Source organism: Ornithorhynchus anatinus, chromosome X2, assembly GCF_004115215.2.
Source record: "Ornithorhynchus anatinus isolate Pmale09 chromosome X2, mOrnAna1.pri.v4, whole genome shotgun sequence".
NCBI classification, from domain to species: Eukaryota; Metazoa; Chordata; class Mammalia; order Monotremata; family Ornithorhynchidae; genus Ornithorhynchus; species Ornithorhynchus anatinus.
Window position 1 is genome coordinate 6,385,608 of NC_041750.1, and position 17,598 is coordinate 6,403,205.

At 46.4% G+C, this 17,598-nt stretch overlaps 1 long non-coding RNA gene across 2 annotated transcripts in view; it reads right to left on the reverse strand.

The window, feature by feature from the left end:
• The window catches only part of LOC114807307, a 73,953-nt gene that overhangs the window by 17,289 nt on the left and 39,066 nt on the right, over positions 1 to 17,598 (reverse strand). Inside the window, exons 2-5 of one of the 2 annotated variants that reach the window (XR_005659588.1) lie at positions 12,323 to 12,611; positions 12,052 to 12,118; positions 11,238 to 11,328; positions 281 to 374 (exon numbers count right to left, since the gene is read on the reverse strand). This is a non-coding gene — a long non-coding RNA (uncharacterized LOC114807307). Of the gene's footprint in view, positions 1 to 280; positions 375 to 11,237; positions 11,329 to 12,051; positions 12,612 to 17,598 lie in introns of both variants that reach the window. The other variant, XR_003755351.2, reaches the window with a different exon arrangement.

The following is a 17,598-nucleotide window of genomic DNA, read 5'->3' on the forward strand; positions in this document are numbered from 1 at the left end:
CCCTCCACCTTCATCTCTGACAGTCCACCACCCCTCTTTCAAAGGCCTGACTAAAATGCCCAAGAGGCCTCCCCTGACTAAGCCCCCATTTCCAGCCCCACAACACTTATGTACATATTCTTATACTGTTTTCCCTACTGATAAATATATTTCAGTATCTATCTCTCAGCTAGACTGTAAGCTCCTTGTGGGCAGGGATCACTTCTACCTACTCTTTTGTATTGTACTTCCCTAAATACTTAGTACAGTGTTCTGCACATAGTAAGCACTCAATCATTACCATTGGTTGATTACCGAGGCACCTATCTGCCGGTCATGGCACTTCAGCACAGCATGAGCACTCTGCTGCAGTCATTTCAGTCCATAAGTAGGTCCTGCACATTAAAAAAAGAAAAAAGAAAAAAACCTCTTGGATGTACTTTACACTGTGCCGCATCCTTGCAAACAACTCAATCACTGCACTCTGCCCCATGAGACTATGACTGGCAGGGACAAGAGAGTGTGCGAAGCATTCTACAAACCTTAGCCCTTGAATCAATTCCCCTGCCCAGGTTATCATTCCTGAAGTCTCAGGAAGGAGGCTCATCTGTCATTCCTGATGGGAGACTTCATCATCCTAACTCAACTGCAAAAGAGAGGGCGAGAGAGATGGAGAGAGAGAGAGAGAGAGAGAGAGAGAGAGAAGTGTGGGTGGGCATGTGTGTATGTGTGAGTTTGTGAGAGAGAGAGAATAGGAGTATGAGAGAGGAGAATGGCCTCCATCTTCTGTGATGTGAGACCCTACTGGGGGCCCAGAAATCTTGTAACCCTGTCAGATTTTGCCGGTTTATTTCATCTTCAACTGCACTTGAAAACCCTGATTAGAATTTTTTTTTCCTTTAAGCGATTTCCCTAACCTCCACCCAGACAGCCAGTACCAGATCCCTTGCCCCCTGTTATCTTGAGACAAGTTGCCAACTAGACATTTGGAGGGCTGAAGTAAGTGACGGTCTTTCAGAATCAGGTCTTCAGTTCTTTAACAGGCAGGAACTTAAGATTTCACTTTGTTTTTTTCAACCCAACCTCCTCTCTCTCCCTGTTTAATTTTCCCCTCTCACAATATCATTTTAAAGATGGGGGATGGCCCCACCTTTCTGGTCATACCCTGCCATTAGTCACCTTGGCACACGTGTACAGCTGTTTTGTATTTGCTATCTATTGATTTAAATGTCTATTTGTTGGAGAAGCAGCATGGTGTAGTTGACCGAGCATGGGTCCGGGAGTCAGAAGGTCATGGGTTCTAATCCCAGCTTTGCCACTTGTCTGCTGTGTGACCTTGGGCAAGTCACTTTACTTCTCTGGACCTTAGTTACCTCATCTGTAAAATGGGGATTGAGACTGTGAGCCCCAAGCGGGACAGGGACAAATACCATAATTATTTTTTTTAATCATTTCTTTCTCTGATCTCATTCTTGTTCCTACTGAACGTTTGCAAGTTGAGTCTGCTTGGCTCTCTCATTAGATTGTAAGCACTGCAAGGGAGCCTGACTTCTACCTCTACCTGAGTTTTGGGTTCAGTCACGCAATCAATGAAAGATATTTATTGAGCAATTACTGTGTGCAGAGCACTGTACTTTTGCAGTTGAGAGGACAATACAGCAGAGTTGGTAGACATTATCCCTCCCCACCAGGAGCTTACAGTCTTCAGGGCTCAGGTTCCCAAGAGTCTATTACAATGCTCTGCACACAGTAGGACTCAAGTTATTAAGAAGAAGAATTGTGGTATTTGTTAAGTGCTTACTACCTACCAGACACTGTACTAAGCATAGGGGTGTATTCAAGCAAATCAGTTTGGGTACAGTCCCTGTCCCATGTGGGGCTCACAGTCTCAACCCCCATTTTACAGATGAGGTAACAAACACAGAGAAGTAAAGTGACTTGCCCAAGGTCACACAGCAGACACGTGGCAGAGTTGGAATTAGATACCATGACCTTCTGACTCCCAGGTCTGTGCTCTATCCACTACGCCATTCTGCTTCTGTGATGATAATGATGATGATGATGGGGAGCAGAGGAAAGAGAAACTGAAGCTTAAATAAAGAATGGAACTTAATCACGGAAGGGAATCCAAAAAGAATTTAGGAGCCTGCCTCCCAGAATAGTAATTAGATGGCCCAAGCAGCATTATGATGTGACTGCTATACGCCATCTGGAATCGAAATCCTGAACTTTTATAGAGTCCAGGGAAACCCACAGTTGAAGCAGCAAACTTCAAATCAGATGGTTTGTCAGATGGGGTTCTTAGACATTATCTGAGGCTCCTCCTCCTAATTTCTTATGGAAAAGTAATTCCAAAATCACTTTGAATGGGTATGCGTGTATGTGTAAATCACTTCTTTCCTTGCTTCCTAACACCTGTGATGTCATAAATAGCTGGCAACTGTGCAGGATAAACTTGCTGCTTTCTAGACATCTGTATCCAATGTGGGCAATATCTGGGCAGCTGCTAGTTCCCTTCCCTGGATGTAATCCATGGGCGACCTGGCTTCATTAGTTGTGGGGTGTTGACTTCACAGAACTATTTGTCCCAGAGGAAAAAAGCCTGGAGGAGAAGAGAGTGAGTTTATTGCTCCTATAAATAGCCCTCCTGCGTTTTCCACACTCGGTTCTCAGATACCTCCAGGTTGTAGACTTCTAATAAAAACGTCTGTTACTCATGTCGCTGGGGTTTGGCTTTGGAAAGTGGGGACCTAGCCAGCTAAAGGGGCTGAGTAACAAACCCTGGAAAAGAGCTGTTTAGAAATCCACTCTGAACAATTTTAAACCTTTCTCTTAGTCTCTTAGCATTGGGCTAGGACTTTGAAAGTGTTCTGCTTTTATCTCTAGCCCTCAGAGAGATGAGCTTGAGAAGCAGCATGGTCTAATGGATAGAGCACGGGCTGGGAGGCAGAAGGACCTGGGTTCTAATCCTGGCTCTGCCACTTGTGTGGCCTTGGGCAAATCACTTAACTTCTCGTGGCCTCAGTTACCTCAACCTTAAAATGGAAATTAAGACCACGAGCTCCATGTGGGACAGGGACTGTTCCCAACCCAATTAGCTTGTACCTATTCCAGCGCTTAGTAAAGCTCCTGGCACATAGCAAGCTCTTAACAAATACCATAAAAAAAAGTTTCAGTTGTATTAGTAGTTGCCTTTCAGTTTGAAGACGGTGATGCTGTGGGTGAGATTGTGTCCATGTGTGTTGGTGTCACGCAGAGAATCTAGATACTGACCGGGGAAGCCAGTCACAGAAAGCCTGCCATTTCACAGAAATCTTCTCTCCCCTAGATCTTTAAGAAGCAGGGAGCTCCTCTCATCAGCTGGTTCTGCCTGGAAGCAGGGGGTCATTCAGTTCTAATCTCTCTTTCAGAGCCGAGAAGGCACTCCCACAACTCTCTCATCACACCCCCTACCCCATATTAAGCCTGGTAGAGGGGAAAGGTACCCTGCAATCCCACCAGCCTATATGCTCTCAGTCCATCTTTCCAAGATCTGTTTAGAATGGCCAACGCCACTTTCCTGCAGGCAAGCAACTAGAGCAGAAAAACATCACTGCCATCGATGGCGACAACTCTTCCCCAGTGTGCTCTTGGCCACACCTTGGGCCACAACCATGTACACAGGGTGTCACTGCACCGCCAGAGTGGAAGTGTGTTTGTGCTTGGGAGGAATGAGTAGAAACCTCCCCCACAGCCCCTCTCACATAAAGACACATAAGCACACAATGGGTGTCCCTGCACACACTTAGGGCCGCCACTCCCATTGCAGGTGGGGTCGCTTTGGATTGCATGGGACTGTGATTTCATGCACACAATGTGCACAAATGCCTAAGATGGAATCAATGTCTTCTCTAGCCTTGAAGACGCCTCTGATTCTACATCTGGAAGCTTGAGGCAGAGCACAATTGTCTCAGGCTGCACGTCTTGGTCCCTCTTCCCTGACTACCTTGACCCAGGCCCAGGAGAGGAACCAACTCCCACTGGCATCTCAGATCCCACCGCCGGGGTGAGCGGGCGAGGGCCCATTGTGGCTGAGCTCAGGCAGAGATCCCCCAGTCCCTCTCTGTGGTTCGTGGTGATGAGAACAAGGTGCAAGAGACAATAAAAAAAAAAAAGCAAGGAAGAAAAAAAAAAAGCAGGGGGCCAAGCCCCAACTTTTATGAGCTCATTTCCTTGTCTTTATGTGGCTGACTGGAGACAGGCCAACCCCAGCAAACTAGCTTTGTTCACCACTGCTTTTAATTAACCAGAGAGGGCCCCGCACAGTTTTCCCAATAAATTAACAACAAATAAAATATCGGTATTAGCCCTTGGCAGCCTCCTCCTCAGCCGCTGTCACAGAGCCCCCAGAGCGGCCTCTTGATCTTGGCTTCCAGGAAATCTTGACACAATTCAGACCAGATTCTCAAGTAAGCGAGAACCAAATGTTGCAGTGCTCCATGTCAGGGCGGTAGGATTGTCAGAGAGGCTGGGGCCAATGAGATCTCTTGCCACACAACCACTGATCTATGGGGCTTCTGACTGCAGCCAATGCAAACCTTCCTAAAGCAGCTTGGCCCTTATCTTTCAGCCAGACTCCTTTCTTCATGCTTAGATAGCAAAGCCTTCCAATTCCCTGCTGGACTATTTGCCGCATTCCTAAAACAAGTCTCTTGCTCTGAGGCAGTTCGGTGGCTAAGAAGAGCACAGGTGAGTATTGGAGGTTTGGAGCCAGATGGCATTGGATTGGAAAACCTCCTTGACTACTTCACTGAGTACTCCACTTGACTATTCCACTGAGTATGGTGTGAGCCTGTCTGACCGTCAAGACTTCCCTTCTTTCCTCTCCTTGTTGAGTCACTCTATTGGGCGGATCCTTGAGATGGGATCTGGGATGTCAGGTACTGAAGCTGTTGCTCTCTGCCCAGGGTGAAGGTCTCTGATCAAGAAATGGGTCCAACCTTTTGGATCTTCCCTTGAGATGGGCCTGAAATAAGTCTACTACAGAGGGGCAGGGTTAGGGGCAAAGGCCTGGCCATCTAGGAGAAGAGGAAGGGGTTACCGGCACGTTCCTGGGATTCAGGGGAGTGGAAAACTGGAGGACATGATAAGGGGGAAGGAACTCTGCTTCCAAGTCAGGGAGATCAAGGACTTCCCAAAGACCAGAGGCCTGGTGCCAAAGGGCTGGGGCCTGGCCTGAGCCAGGAGATCTGCCCTGTGGGGACTAACACCTGCCAACCAAGGGGATGTAATCCCAGGAAGCATATGCCATCGGGAGAAGAAGCCCGGATTATCTGTCTCCCTTCAGGTCCTTGTCCTATGCTGTATGACAATTACAAAGTGTAATTACACAGTGCTCTGCAGGAGACCATAATTGCTGTGCTTGCAGGGCATTTACCAGCAAACACTATTAATTTACCATGCAATTAGAGGGTAGTTATGTGAGATTGGAGCGGCTGCCTAGAATGCATTACCCTCATTTCCTGCATGTTTGGCCTCATGGGGACTGTCCCGTTTCTAGGCTTGTCTGCTTCCTTAGGCTAGGGAATGGGTGGGTTTTTTTTCCCTTTTAGCAGGAAAACATTGGGGCTTTGGTTCCAACTATTCCCCCAAATCCAGCCAGGCAAGTGGCCTACCCTTACCTTTTTTCTCCCTTTTCCACTTGAGTTCTTGCCCTTGCTCTCCCCATGCCTGAAATAGCTCCCTTCCTTCTGTCATCCAAACTCCAACCTTTCCAGGGTTTAAAACCCTACTTAAAGCTCACTTTTCCTAAAAAGCCTTTCCTTATGAGCAAAGCTTGACCCTGGGGCACCATTAATCCCCTACAAAGCTTTTTCTCCACAAATTATCATGGGGGTTTATTCGATTTGGGGGGTGGGGGGGACAGTACTAGAGGTGCATGGGCTCCTTTGTATATATTTATATTCTCATCCTCTATGCACCTTGGAGAATGACTTGGAATACAATCCAGCCCCAAGGCAGGAAGTTGGGCCAGGTGATTTTTCACTGTTTTTCCTACCCTAGGTTTCTAGATTTACAGACTCTATATTCATTTTTTGGCTTGTTTTATCTGTCCATTCCTTCAGATTGGAAACCCTTTGGTGGGTGGCGGGGGGAAGTGACTGTCACCACCGTAGCTCTGAGAACCAGAGAGGTTCAGTAAAAGTTGGTAAATGAAGATATTGGTCAATTCATTGGAAAAATTTAAAAAAACAAAGAATTTAGGGTGCAGATGGTGGTAACTTCTAGGGAGGGGATGAGAGGACGAAAGAAAGTGGCCACTTCTGGAATGTGAGCCAGACTCCCCCTCTTCACCTTTCTTCATGCACCTTCTACCACTTGGTCAAAGAGCTGCTGGAAATTTCTTGAAGCAAAGAGTCCTTAGGAAAAGTTAAGGCAGCTGAATTCTGCTGAGGAACAGAGGAGACTGGAGAATGGAGGAAGGCAACTCCTTCCCAGCAGTCCCAGGAAATCTCGCAGAACCTGGATAGGTCCCCGGGAGACTAGCTCCTTGGACCCATCCTGCACTCACTAGACTGAGACTTCACCCCGATGCACTGACCTTGATGTCCCAATGAGGCAAATCCGTTGGCATGGTCGATCCACCATGCAATCTCCAGACTACCAGAGACCTATTAGACTGTAAGCTCATTGTGAGCAGGGAATGAGTCTATTATGTTGTACTCTCCCAAGCACTTACTACAGTGCTCTGCCCATAGTAAATGCTCAATAAATATGATTGACTATTAGAGTCCAGGTTGCCCTCCCACTTGGCTTGCTACAGTTCAGTGTCCTGGGAATTTCACAGCAATTAACACCAGATGTGGGCCCAAAGGAAACCAGGAGTCATTGCTTTAGCTGCTAGACTCTAAGAATGGTAGGCAAAGGGAAGCAAATCATCTTAATCTTGGGTTCCCCATCACTTTCCTCACTGGGATCAGAATCAAAAAAGAGAAATGTGACCTGGACTTCCTAGGCTTCCCAGGTCTGGAATGGATTGTTTAGAGTTTATCTAATCCAACCCCCTGATTTTAGGTAGGACCCATCTCCACCATCCCACATTGGTGAGACTCTTTCTCATTTCTCTCAAGCTAAACTATACATTTCTCAAGCCAGTCTACTCACTGTACCTAGTTCTCAGCTCTCCCCCATCTGACCTCTTGCTCACATCCTTCCTCCTGCCTGGATTTCCTCCCCCTTCAAATCTGCCTGACCACAGCTATCCCAGTATTTAAAGCTCTTCTGAAATTACATCTCCCCCAAGAGGGCTTTGCTGATTAATTTTTCTTCTCCCCAGATCATATCCTCCAATTACCACCTCAGCACTCACATCCCCAAGAAGCAGTGTGGCTCAGTGGAAAGAGCCCAGGCTTGGGAGTCAGAGGTCAAGGGTTCGAATCCCAACTCTGCCTCTTATCAGCTGTGTGGCTGTGGGCAAGTCACAACTTCTCTGTGCCTCAGTTACCTCATCTGTAAAATGGGGATTAACTGTGAGCCTCACGTGGGACAACCTGATTACCCTGTATCTACCCCAGTGCTTAGAACAGTGCACTGCACATAATAAGCACTTAAATACCAACATTATTATTATTATCCCCCCGTAGCATTTCTGTATACAACAAGCACTTATTCATCTGGATAACCATTCTTCCTTTCTCTTCTTTACCTGTAAACTATTTCGTGCCTGTCACTCCTCCTAGACTGTAAGCTCCTTGAGGGCAGGGATTGTGCCTACTTTCTCTGTTGTACTCTCCCAAGAGCTCAGTACAGTGTTCTGCATACAGTAAGCACTCAATAAATACCACTGATTGATTGGGTAAGGATTTTGTCTTCTAATTCTCCCAAGCACTTAGTACCTTGCTCTGGACACATAAATCCTCAATAAATAATATTGAATGATTAATTGATTTAAAAAAGCTCGCAGGGAAGACAATTCTTCCACCTCCCTCAAAAATCCATTTCAATGTTTAGCAATCCTGTCTGTCCAGTTCTATTTTCTAAGACAGCCACGTGACTCCTCCAGGTTTCTGCCACCTCCCATTGCAGCTCCCAGGACCTTCGGCATCCCCCTCTACCAGACAGCTACACTGCCTCCTCAGGATCCCATACAGACTCTTCTCCACATCACCAAGGAACCTCCCTCCCAACCCACTTTCCACCACCCCAGCAAGGCAGAGGAAAGAAGTTGCAGCCTGGCATGCCTCCTCCTCTAGACTGTAAGTTCGCTGTGGGCAGGGAATATGTCTGTTATTGTTATATTATACTCTCCCAAGCGCTTAGTTCAGTGCTCTGCACATAGTAAATGCTCAATAAATATGACAGTGACAATGACAATGAGAAGACCATGGTGGCAACAGTTGTAGCAGTCACTTTGGCAGCAAGGTACTCTGAATCACAAATCCAAAATTCTGCTCCTCTAGCCACCATACCCTACTTACTGATCTTTGATTTTGACTTTATGTTATCTTAGTGTTTTGTTTCATCTCTCCTTATGTATTTGTCACCAATTTTCTCTCTCTCTCTCTCATTCTCACTCTCCCTATTTTTAGACTGTGAGCCCCCCAACGGATAAGAATCGTATCTAATTCCCACCTATGTATTCTTTCCTAGAGCTTAGTATGGTGCTCTTGAGAAGCAGCGTGGCTCAGTGGAAAGAGCACGGGCTTTGGAGTCAGGGCTCATGAGTTCGAATCCCAGCTCTGCCACTTGTCGGCTGTGTGACTGTGGGCAAGTCACTTAACTTCTCGGTGCCTCAGTTCCCTCATCTGTAAAATGGGGATTAAGACTGTGAGCCCCACGTGGGACAACCTGATTCCCCTATGTCTACCCCAGCGCTTAGAACAGTGCTCGGCACATAGTAAGCGCTTAACAAATACCAACATTATTATTATTATTATTGCTCTGCACATAGAAAGTGCTCAAAATATATTATTCCTACTATTAATAATTAGTAGTACTGTAGACCTACATCCCTCATACTGCAGCTAAAGCCAATGGGTCCTACCCAAAGAGGAGAATATCTTTCTCACTGTGCTTGGCCCTTCCCATGGTTTGGGCAGTGAAAAACCGTAGGGAAAAGAGAGTGACATAAAAGCACTTTGTTCTGGAGGGAGAGTGGCTTGGTTGGAAAAAGTACAGGACCAGAAATCTGGAGACCAGAGTCTTCTTCCAGCTCTGCCACTGGCCTGCCAAGTGACCTTGGACAAGTCACTAGCATCTCTGGGCCTCGGTTTCCTCATCTGTAAAATGGGGATGAGAAAAGTTGTGAACACCTCTCTCCCACTGTGGGACAAGCACTTTATCTGATCAGATAACCTTGTATTTACCCCAGCGCTTAGCTCATAGAGAGCACTTAATAATCATTATTTTTCTGCCATAACACATCAGTCAATCAACATATTTTCAATTCATGGTTTGGGTAGAGTCCTGTTGAGGCATTAGGGAGCATTTGTCCCACAACACACATCTGTCTGAATAGAACACCATGTGGTTTAAGAAGAGAATATTTGACATATGCACATGCAGTTCAAGGCACCCAAACTGTAACTTTAATTTTCTCTAAGAAATTTTCTCTAATTTTCTTCAGGAGCACAACCCTTGTGTTATAGAACTGACTGGATTCTGAGACTGATTATCCAAATTACACATTTTACGACTCAAAGGGGTTCCATTTTAACTTTACAGCCTAAATCCAGGTCAGTTCCGGCTTTCGCCCAACCCAGTTTCCTCCATTCTGGTTATTCTGGGGAAGGAGAGGCAGCCAGCAAGGGAAGATAATATTTTGTGAGCCAGGATAAAGTCTGACATTAACTATCTCCTGTCCTCTGCTGCTTTCCACTGAGGGGAGGTAGGAAGAGGGGAAAGGGAGAGGTAGTAGGGAGATTTGGTGCAGAGATGAATGACACATATTTCATGCTCCTTTTCTCCTTCGGAGCACCTGAAGCAGAAAAAACAGTTGTGCCTTCTGGAGGTTAATGTTATGTCAGGGCAAAACACCCAGACATCCCATTGTGATTATCAACAGGCAAAAGACGACATCTTCCTCTCTGCTGTAGCCTTCATTCAGGCTTGGTTCAATAGCAGCAGCAGCCTAAATGAAAACCACAATAATTTGGTTCTGCATTAGCACGGACTTGCCCCAGACCGGGAAGTGGGTCACCTGACACTTAGTGGTTGTGAATCTCTGCTTAAGGGAGGCAGTCACCTAGGCAAAAAAGGGTGGGTTCAAACAGTGGCAGAAGGCAAGACTTCATCAACACCTGGATCAAACACACCTTCAAATAATCCCCCTGAGGTGATTATCTCCAAGATGGATGGATCGGTTGGGCAATTGGGATTCAGCAATCAATGTGAATGGCCCGCAGGCTGCTTTTTTCTTTTCCCCTTCAACTTGGCAGAACTCCAATCAATCAATCGATCCAACCATCAGTTGTATTTATTGAGTGCTTTCTGTGTGCAGAGTAACACACAGCAGAGTTGGTTGACACATTCCCTGCTCACATTGAGTTTAGAGCCCCAATTTTATCTGTAAATCATTTATATTAACGCCTGCCTCTCCCTCTAAACCATAAGCTCTTTATGGGCAGGGAACTTGTCTACCACCTCTGTTGATTTGTACTCTCCCAAGCACTTAATTTAGTGCTCTGCACAAAGTAAGCGCTCAATAAAAATGCAACTGATTGATTGGTTGATGAACGAGGGACTGGCTAGATTCTTGTCTGGTTAAAGAGGCGATGCCCGAAGTGGGTGAGTAACGTCCCATTCTCATGCTTTTCAACCCTCAAAGATTCCACCAGGAGAGGGAGAATTCCAGACCAGTAAGAATCAAGGACAGTGTCCTCTTGTTGGTTGGGCACACAGTCTCCTTTAATCTTCTGTTTGGACAAGGTTCTGACTGGCTAGCACTTAGAGGGTTCTGTTTGGTTATAATTCCTGTTTGTATTCAGAGGCAGTGTAATAGGGCACTTTGCTGTTTGAATTATGATTACTGCAAAACTTTACAGCTTTCCTCATTCAAAAAGAGCACTGACCATTAAACCGCACATAAATATCCTTTTTTATCCCACTGAGGGGCCATTTCCAGGATGAAGCGGCTGTTGTCCTCTTAGGAAACCTTTCAAAAGCTAGCCAGTCGCCTCCAGGGTTGATCCCTAAGAAACCCGAGGCAGGACTGAATGTTCACTGTTCTTCTTGGAATTCTGCTTTCCCAACTCCCCAACCCCCCCTCCCCAAACACACACCCTGGTTGCTTTCACAGCAGCTTCTGGCATGGTGTTATCTTGTTGGCTTGCTAGGTTTTCTATATCCGCATGACACAACCGGAGGAAGTCACTGAGGAGAAGGAAGGTCAGACACACGAGAATAAAAGGCCTGGTTGGTTTGGTTCTCTGAAAATTTTTGAAAACAAAACAAAAGGTACAGTTTTGACACCATATAAAACCATAGGATGGCTATGCCTGATATACTGCATTCAGTTCTGGTGGTCACACCTTAAAGAAGAACATGAAAAAGGTGGGGAAGGTTCAGAGAAAAGCAGTCAAGTTTAGAACACTCCAGGCTTGAAAAGTCACAGGGTGAGAGGGGCTGGGATTGAAATCTACCAAATCATGAAGGAAGTGGAAAGGGCAAACACAGAATGGTAGTTCACCAAATCTCACGACACCAGGATGTGGGGGATGGGGAGTGGGGGCACTCTCGTTGAAGGTGGACAGTTCAGAACAAACCTAAGGAAACAGATCTTCACACAGCAGGTGGTAAGTAAATGGAAATTGCTACTACAGGAAGATGAAAATATCAGCAGGCTTCGGGTGAATCCTTCATGGATTACGAGGGGAAACGTTAGAAAATTTAGATGGGAAAAGTAGCTAGAAGTACTAGTTAATAGAATATGAAACATTGGATTGGCCCCGTTTTGTAAATAGAGAAACCGAGGCCCAGGGAGGTAGTCTTACTTTGGCGCTAGAGCATACATGATTCTTGTCTTTCTGGAAAGGTCTGGCATCAATTGAAATCATCCTATTGCCCTTACCTAGGAGCGTTTCAGCAGCTACTTACATTTCAAATGAAATGACTCCATATGTAAATCAGTCTCTCTCACAAGTAGCTGGAAGCAAAGTCAGCTCTGCTGAAATGGACGGAGACACCAAAACACCATCCCATTAAATCCTTCTCTGGCCTCAAGTCAGCTCCCCAGGCCCATATTCTTAGCCATCCCCTTATCCTAAAATGGCCCTTTCCACCAGAGCCCTTTCTAACCTCTGGGTCGCTGGCCCAGAATCTCCAGCGGCGTGCCTTCAAGACCTATGAGCTACTCGACAGACAGTACCTTCTCATCTCCTCCCAAAGAGCTCCAAGAGGGAGAGGGAGGGAGCTCCCAGCCCCCGCAGATCAGCGTTCAACTGGGAGAGCTGTCCTCAGCTGACATTTGCTTTTCATTGAAGGTTTCGATTCTGCCCAATTTTCCAGCTGGGTTGACTGAGGCACAAGGAATGTGAATGTTCTGCCAGAGATGACAGCAGTCCAGACCGGCTTACTCCTTTATTAACTCACACTCCTGCTGCAGGCATCTCTCCTCCAAACGTCCAGACTGTCTTCCATTCTCTGAGCCTCCTGGCCTGCTCAGCAGAGGAAAAAAGCATCATCACTACAAAAGTGTGTCAGGAGCAAAAGTGGTTAATGGGCATATTCTAGTAAACTGCTTCTACCTGGATCCCTCTGGATCAAGTCATCTTGGAGAGGAACTCACCCTAGCCTGGATGGACTGAATGAGAGACAAGAAAGGAGGGGCCCCAGGACCTCCAACCATTGCCGGACAGGTGGAGGAGGTGCAATTAGCCAAATTCATTAATTCAATATTCATTCAATAGTATTTACTGAGTGCTTACTATGTGCAGAGCACTGTACTAAGCGCTTGGAATGTACAATTCAGGACAAATCCAGATAAGGCACTATCTTGGCAGAGTAACCTGGAGATCCCGTTGTTGGGCAGGGATTGCCTCTCTGTTGCCAAATTGTACATTCCAAGCGCTTAGTACAGTGCTCTGTACACAGTAAGCACTCAATAAATATGATGGAATGAATGAATGAATGGAGAGATGGGATGGGATGGCTGTAAGGCCAGGCTGTGGCCCGGGGCAGGCAGTTTCCCACTCTACTCCCCATTTATTAATAAAGTTCTGCTTGCTTGAACCATGGTTTCCTCTTTCTGTTGTGGGGGAGGGTCTGCCAGGGATTTGGGCTAACAGTGTGCAGCCCTCTCTGAGGGACAGTCCAGTGGGCAAGTGGAACGAGACTCAGCATCCCCAAGCACCTGCCAGTGAAAGGGGTTGGGAAAGACCAACCAGCACATTCTGAGGAGGGCAAGACTGTAGCAAGCCCACAACTTCCCCCAAATCAATCAATCAGTAGTATTTAGGGAGCACTTCCAAGGCCCAGTGGAAAGACCCCAGACCAGGGAGTCAGAGGACCTGGGCTCTGAACCTGGCTCTTCCACTTACCTGCTGTGTGACCTTGGGCAAATCATTTAACTTCTCTGGGCCTCTGTTTCCTCATCTGTAAAATGACATTTTAAATCCCTCTTCTCCCTCCTCAGACTGTGAATCTCACATAGGACAGGGACTATGACCAACATGAATATCTTATGCCAGTGCTTGATACACAGGAAGGCCTTAAGAAATACCATAATTATTACTATTATTATTACTCTGAGCAGAGCACTGAATTGAACACTTAGGAGAGTGCAAAAGAGTAGCCAGGATTCTGCCATCAAGTATCTTATAATCTAGTGGGGAAGATAAACACTATAAATTTCAGGTAGGGGGAAGTAACAGAGTTTAAAGACATGTACATAAGTGCTACAGGGAGGGGGTGAGAACCTAAGTGCTTAGGTGATGTGGAAGTCCTAGAGGGACAGCAGTTGGAGGCATGGTTTCCTCATGGGAAGTGAGAGATTAACCAGGGAAGGCCTCCTGGAGGAAGGAAGGTCCCAGGCCTGACTGCTCCTTCTGATCCACTATGAGACTCCCTGAAAGGGGGCAAGGAGCTCACAGAGCATCCCAGAGCCCACAAACCACTGCTGCTCTCTCATTCAACCCATTAGTTTTACCTTCACAACATCACTAGAATCCTCTCCTCTCCATCCAAACTGTTACCACACTGGTCCAGGCACTTGTCCTATCTCACCTCCTCGCCAACCTCTCTGCCTCCTGTCTCTCCCCCTCCAGTCCATACCTCTCTCTGCTGCCCTGATCTTTTTTCTAAAAGATTATTCCGTGTACATCTCCCCACTTCTCCAAAACCTCAAGTGGTTGCCCAACCATCTCTGAATCAAACAGAAACTCCTTACAATCAACTTTAAGGCACTCAAATCAGCTCTCCCCCTCCTACCTAACCACATTCCTCTCCCACTACAATCCACCCCGCCTACTTTGCTCCTCTAACACCAACCTACCTATTGTGTCTTGATTTCATCTCTCTCACTTTCAACCCGTTGCTTACGTCCTCCCTCTTGACCCGAGCTTCCTCCCCTTTTGCATGACAAACCACCACTCTCCTCATCTTCAAAGCCCTATTAAAATCAAATCTCCTCCAAGAAACCTTCCTTGACTAACCTCATTTCCCCACCCTCTTCACCCTTCCTTCCACGTCACCTATGCACTTGGATCCGTTCCCCTTAAGAACTTTAATTCCCCACCCAACCCCACAGAACTTTATGTACATATTCTTATACTCTGCCACTTCCCTGGCTTTAATTACTTTAATGTCTGTCTCCCCCACTAGATTGTAAACTCCTTTTGGATAGAGATTGGGTCTATCAACTCCATTGTTTCTCCCAAGCTCAGTATGGTGCTCTGCACACAGTAAGGGCTCAAAAAATAGCACTGACTGCTACTTTTCAAGGGGAGAGGATGAGCCAAACTTCTTTCAGTGCTCCCTCAAAGAGTCACCCCTACTTCTTCCCTTCCAGCACTCTTCTAAGGGCTTAAACTCTAGCTCTGGGTAGTCAAATCACAAAGCCCCAAACTGCTCTATCTGGAAAAACTGAACTACTCATTGCCCCAACTAACCAGAAGGAATCAACAATCAGACATCCCTCACTCAACTTTTTGAACACCTACTAAATCCTGGATACCTTCATGCTAAATCTCCCTAGCTAATCCCTGTGAGAGACAGAAACTTTTTTTTTCCCCAGGACTGGTCCATCTATAAAACTCAGCACTTTTCCCTTGGCCCCATTGCTTAATTGGCTAATTAGGTCAGGAATTAAAAGGGCATAGATGTCAGGAATGGCCCCGTTGCTAATAGCTTATTGAGTCTTCTCCCCGCTTGACAGGTTCTGGAGGAAACACTAGCAGTGGAGGGAGAGAGCAATTCCAGTTGAAAGGCCTGTGACGGGATACCGACTGGAGTCGGTAGCTGTGTAAGAGCTGTTCTTTTTCTTCCCTGGTTTACCACTGCCTTACCCATTTTACCAGGGGGTGGAAATGGGAGCTGGGAGGTTTGCAGGGTGCCAGCTACCAAAAACATTTACATGGAGCAAAACTTAAGAAGGAAATGGAAAATTATAGTTCAAAAAAGGAGGTCTGAAAATTCAATGTACTGTAGGGGAAAATGTCATAAGCAAAAACGCCTTAGGAGAGTCGGGCTGTGACTTATTTGAGAATAGTAATTTTCACTTAGCAGCTCTCAAGGGCAGAGCATAGCGGGCAGGGACCTGTCCAGCTAACTGGGCATCCCAAGGAGGTGGTTCTGCTCTGTGTGCTCCCAGCTTCGCTCCACTCACAGCATCCTTCACTGTCTGCGAAATGGAGAAGTGTACTGAATAAGCTATCATCTCGGTTAGTGATAATGAGAAAATTGGAACAAGCTGTTCCCTTGCTGTGATCATTATCCAGTAAATTAAATGAGATTTTCAAAATGCCCTGGCCAGCTATGGTCAAGGAACCACGCTGGGGTTGGGTTTTTATTTTTAACCACGGGGTCACTTCCCAGTGGGAAACTCGGGCTGCAATCCAAACCTAAACCCTCCACCACCTGCTCACCCTCACCACTCACTGGATGGGCTCTTACCCCATCTTGCAAACTCAAAGAACCCACTTTTCCGATCTGAGCCTCAGAACTGGCCAGGCTGATAAGCCTCACCTCATCTTCCAGGCTGAAAAACTGGGCTTTGTCTTCAATAGGAGGAGTTAGATATAACAGAAGAAATGCAGAGGTTGGAAGGCTCCATAATGAAACTTAATGCAGTCCCAGGCATTGAGTAATCAATCATTTGTGTTCACTGAGTGCTTACTGAGTGCAGAACACTGTACTAGGCACTTGGGAGTGTACCGGATAACAGACATATTCTCTTCTCACAGTGAGCTTACATTTTAGAGGAGTAAGTTCGAGTAAGTGCTCAATCAATCAATGGTAATTATTGAGCACTCACTGTATGCACAGCACTAATACTATAGATTGATTGGCTTGCCTCTGTTGGCCTTAAGTATATCGAGAGATGGGGAAGGCAGAGGAGGGAAGGTCTGTAAGCAGGTGTATGTCTCTGTCCCTCCTTCAGAGGCTGCTCATTTTGATGGACCCATAAGGGATGGGGAAACTCAGGAAGAACTCAATTTAAAAAGGTCTTCTGCAGTTTTCTTCCCTAAACTGGGAATTTTCCTTCCCAGGCAGAGGTTCCACAGAGGAAAAAAAGCCTAAGAAGGAGCTTTTAATTTAGAAAAACATTGGAAGGGCTGCAGTCACTGTCCCACCTATCCCAATTCCCTACCTGCCGGAACAACAATTTGGTGGGGGAAAAATGCACTGGATGAACATGCAATTCCCAAACTCAAAAGGCCCCAGTCCCAAAGTCTCAAGACCTTGGTTCTTATGTTAATGGTTGCACATTGCCACTCCCACTCTCTCTTTCCTGCCAATCATGTTCCCACTAGGGCAGTGGATTGCAATGAACGAGTAGGCAGGCAGGGGTGCAGCACAATTGTGAAGTGCACACAAAACTTCTTTTACATGTAGCAGCCATTTGCAGCCCAAAGGATTGCAACAAAATGCTCTGTCTTAGAACCATTACCTGGCAGGCAGTAGCTGCCCGTGGTAACCAACTATTTTTTAGGATTCCTGCTCATCCCTCCTACCTTAGGGAACACACTGGGTGGTTCTTCGGTCAGAAAACTTGACCATCAATGCATAGCCCAAGCAGGCAGACAGGGACTAGAACCTACATTTCCTGATGCCCAGAGCCAAGCTCTTTCCACCAGACCAAGAGCAGAGCTAGTCAAAATAGGGAGGCAGAAGAGAGACCCCCCCCAACTCAGCTGCTCTGTTTTATAGATGCTCCCAGTTCAGAAGCCAATTCTGAGCCTCTCCAGGTGAGGAGGTAAATCAGGCTGTGCTTTCCCTCGTTTTGTGATTTTTGCTGAGAAAAAGGGATCTGATGCTCTGCAAGGGCCACAATGCTTTTTCCATCATTCTAGCCCAAACGAGCAAGCCCAGAGGTGGATGGGAACAAGCTTTATTTTGAAAGTGTAGCAGAAATAACCTCATTTGGCACTCAGCCCAAAATTTGCCCACCTGCAGTGGCTTTTTCATTCTCACCAGGGCCCTCCA